The sequence below is a fragment of the Pieris rapae genome, chromosome 6, assembly GCF_905147795.1.
Source record: "Pieris rapae chromosome 6, ilPieRapa1.1, whole genome shotgun sequence".
Lineage (NCBI taxonomy): Eukaryota > Metazoa > Arthropoda > Insecta > Lepidoptera > Pieridae > Pieris > Pieris rapae.
The window spans coordinates 3417503-3422275 of NC_059514.1; positions in this window are offsets into that span (position 1 = coordinate 3417503).

The following is a 4773-nucleotide window of genomic DNA, read 5'->3' on the forward strand; positions in this document are numbered from 1 at the left end:
TTCATAATCATTCTCTCGCGTTGCCGGTTGCCCGTTCGATAATGTCAACGTCATAAGTCAATAGTCATTGTCAGTTTAGGGATGTCAATGTTCAGTTTCAAATCGGAACGCGTCCTTAGGCTTTTACTCATAATCTTAACATAAACCTAATTTCGGATTAATTTTGGATATGAATTAAAAAGCCAACACTGTTTCATTTTGACAAAATATTTTATTTTTATTTCTGCTCTCTTACATCATGCAGTTTTAACAACGAGTACAATCAAACAATTAAGAAATATGTAAGAAAATCGGTTGTCTGTAAAGTCGGTGTACTTACGATAAACTACTGATAGAATAGCATTTTTCAAAACAAAATTTTAATTTTATGTATTTATTATATTTGTTTGATAGATATTTTGTTTGGATATAGAGAAGGAGGTAAATGGCAATAACAATTGAATCGATCAATTTACATTTTTTTGTACGCATAAATACGCTTGCACTTAAAGCTTTAAATGGAACGCATCAGAGGTAACGACGTGCCGCGAAGTAACCCCGCGCCGCGAGTTCAGCCGGCTCCATCGAATTATAAGACGTTGTCACGTCAAAATAGAAATAATTTTATAAAAAAATCGAACTTAAGAAACGCAGCGCTAATCAGATCCATATAACGTCCTCGCAATCAATGTAGGCGCAGTGAATAATAAATCCCGAAGAGATTTTTTAAATATTTGTTTCTGGTCAACCGTGTACTACAGTGGAGAGGGATTTGAGTAGCTTGCTCAAATCCCTATAAATTATGTAATGTAAATTTAATTTTATGCGATTTTTTGAAACGTATAATAATATATGCGATTCAATCGACAGCTGGGATGGTGATATGATGGTGGATCCACAAAATCGGATCATGCATCCATCACTATCTGGAGATATCTGAGATTTTTGAGAAACTTTCATTTTCTCATGTTTATTCGATTAGATATAGTATTACTTTATAGCATGTAATTTATAATTAAGTAAAAATTACAGTACAATTAAATTTTAGACCAGTATCGCCATCTAGTATACGAACTAAGAAGGATTTTTGGTGTTTCTAGCTGTAAGTTAAGCTAAGTTTAATTTAAATTAAGGATCTTTTCAGTTCAGCTCGGGCTGTTTTAGCGAGCGTAGGTCGGCGTGAAAAGAATTTTACTTTCAAGCATACGCCGTATTTAAGCGAATATTGAAACATAGGGCTATAATAAAGAGAATAAAATTATAGATACGAAAATCACACTATGTTGACGATTTTGACATAATTTAAGCAACTCATCAATATTAGGTGAGATTGTTTCAGAGAATAAACTTTAAAAACGTAGTCTTTTCCTATCTTCAATAGCAAGACATAATTAAATAAACTTGAGGTCACCAAAAAAAAAATTATAATTTGTCACAAAATAATTTGAAGGACTGTTTACTGTAATTAAAAAAGATTGATTATGGACATTGGAATAGGGAGGTATAAGAACCATCCAAGATGTTACCAGCCTGGTCAGCTGCCGTCGTAACTTTGCTCATCGTGTTTTTACATCCACTTACCAAGTCGGGGTGGCTTAGTATCAATAATCAAGTATATATATATATATATATATTTTATGGTGCTAAGAATAATTATGATGTTCATAATTATACTAAGAATAATCCTCAACCATTTTCTGGCGCGACTTTTAATAGGTACAATATATTCTGGTCGCAATTTACAGCAAATTGATTAAGTAAATCAGAAAATTATCAGTCAATAAAAAAAAATGTTACTGTGTTAAAAGGCTTTTCTAAGAGAGGATTGTGAGTAATGGAGGTGTACTGTTTCTCCACAGACGGGCCCCGGGTTCTATCTATTCACTAAGAATCCATTACAGGACTGTCGGGCGATACGCCAGTCGTCATATGCGTTATATTTCCTGGAGCTGTAAACTAAAAAACTTAATCATTGGTCAAGCTGGTACAAAAAAATTAAAAAAGCCATTTTTGAAAATACTTAAGTATGACTTTAAGTCTGATCTGTGCTATATTGTCTCTAATTGTGCCTGCTGTTATTAATAAAATAATTTTTCATGTAATATGTTGTATATGTTGTAATATGTAGTATATGTAGATTTAATGTTGTAATCATAAACATTCAAATACATATATATGACAATTTCGTAATTACAATGTTGGTAAAAATATCATTCGTCCTTCAATTGGTCATTTTGTGTGCGTTAGATAGAACTTGTTCACCTTTTACGATGTAATAAAGGCGCGCGCCAAAACTATAGAAAGGGCAGAATATCACAAATCCAGCGTCAGATAAATAAATATAAAAACAATAAAACTCTTGTCTATGGGCGGGAAAATGGCTGCGCTGTGCTGGGCCAGATTACTGTGGCTATGCGTTATACTTTTTCGGGACGGGAAAATGTCTAGATTTGGTACACAAATTCGTGTGTATTTGCATCGTTGTTGAAAACTAACGCTGTCTCTTTCTATAAATAACTAATCTTATTCTAGATATTACGCAACTTTCTTTAATAAATAAATTATGAAATAAGAAGTAAACTCTGATGAAACTTCTAGAATAGTTTTATTTATTCGGAGAGGCTAAGTTTTATTATTATTTTGTTTTAAACATTAAACAACAAACATATATGTAAACATACATATAGGAGTAGATATTAATAAATTCTTAGTATTATTTGTTGCTTTTTTTTAATTTTGAAGTTTTTAATTTTATTCTTTTGTTTTTCTCTTAAATGTAACTTTGTTTTAATGCTTGTTTTCTGTTTTTTATTTAATATGTGTAATCTCTTTTGGCTTTGTGTATTGTATTTGTATTTTGTATAATAATGTGTATTAAGTAGCTGTTAGATTACTTATAATTAAATAAATAAAATATTCTTCTAGCCTTTAATAATATTTTTATTTTTTTCTTATCACAGAACTAAAGCAGCGTTTTTGCCACTAAACTAAATATCCTCTTGAATTAGGTTTTAACATACCGACTCTCTTTTCTGAAAAATTCCATAAATAGTCGATAGATAGAGGGAGGTAAAGGACGCGGGTTTAATCAGCACATAATTAGAAATTAGATCAAAAATTAATTATTGTACCATATTAATTTGATGAAGTACTAAAAATATTATATGAATTGGTCTACCTAGTCGGACAGTTATGGGGTTGTAGGGGGCAGGGGGAGATATTTTCAAATTCAATTGCGCTGTCCCGCGGCGATCCTTTCGAGGCACGCTCGAATTGAATATCAATCCAACGATTGGTCGAACATGCAATGTGGATATGACTTGCCATTTTACAACATTAAAGAATTTCGTTTATTCTATCATATTCGTGCAATTTTCAATTAGAACTTGGATATCTTTTAAGGTGTTTCTAAACTAGGAAGGCTTAGCTACTTCGAGAGTCGTACTCTTATAGGCAGAGGTCTTTTAGCACTTTATTTTAAAGGATAGTGCAACATTTAGCTCCTGTAGTAAAAGACAGGTAGCATTTACAAATATAGTTTTATTTTTCAATGAGGGGTTTTAATCATTTTTATTAATATCAATCAAAAATTAAAATGATTTATTCATATAGGTAACATAACGTACTCTTATGAACGTCAAAAAAGAAATACATGTTAAATGCTTCTAATTTTACATTTACTGCCAGGTACTAACCAAGGGCGTACAACAGATGAGAAGTGGTAATAAACTATCCGCCACTATACACTATAAGTAACGACTTGTAACCATTACACCATTTTCTACATGACACCCTAAGTTATTAAAATTAATAAAATATATTATTTATTAAAACAAAGCTTTGTCCTCTATCAGCAGGAGGCATGGAATACGCAATACGAGCACAATACACACATTTACAGAATTTAAAAAGTTTTATATAATTTAGGTATATGTCTCTTCTTGTCAATATTCTCGTATTGCTAACACAATATAAACGCCAAAGTTGAGCGTGGGCCCGCAAGCAAATATGAGGAAATTGTGAAAGAATTGTTGAACTTTTAACCAGTTTTCGAGAAAATTTCAACATACGTGACTCAGGGGAATTTCTTTATCCTATATGTATTGATACTTCTTTATTTTTAGGGCAAAAGTCAAACGAGTATACGGGTCACTTAAACTTAAATTTATCCATGCAACACCACGCTTTGCAAGCGCGTAGCCAGCCTTTGAGGTATGCTCTTGAAGGAAGTACCTGGGATGGTGCGCGACAAAGAAGTATCTTATATTGCGCTGGACTAGGGACAGATATACAAAATATATTTACATACAGTACCACACGTCAAGACAATTTATAAATTTAACAAATCACAAGATTGATATATCCAACTTTATATAATTAAATATGTGTTTTCTTGTGTAAAGACAATTCATATTAACGAATCAAAAAACTGAGAAGATTAGACTGATTTATTCAGGAATGTTTTAACAGATTAAACACAACAAAACGTAAGTATTGCTTGATTGGAGAGTAACAGTAAGTAAAAAACTATGTCCGATTTTGACATACGGGGGTTGGCTCCAGCCTCGAGCCTTCGAGGGTCTTGTTTTCTGAAAAGTTTTGACTCCAATAGCCAATCAGGATGAAATATTAGTTATTCATTGGCTGGCCAGTGCTTTTCACTGCTGACAAAAAAACTAGGTGACGTCATTACAGAAACTCAAGGTCGATGTAGTTCTTAAAATATCCGCAGCACTGACGTCGCAAACCACCTTATAAAACATTTTCATATTACGCGATTTCAGTCCGTATAAC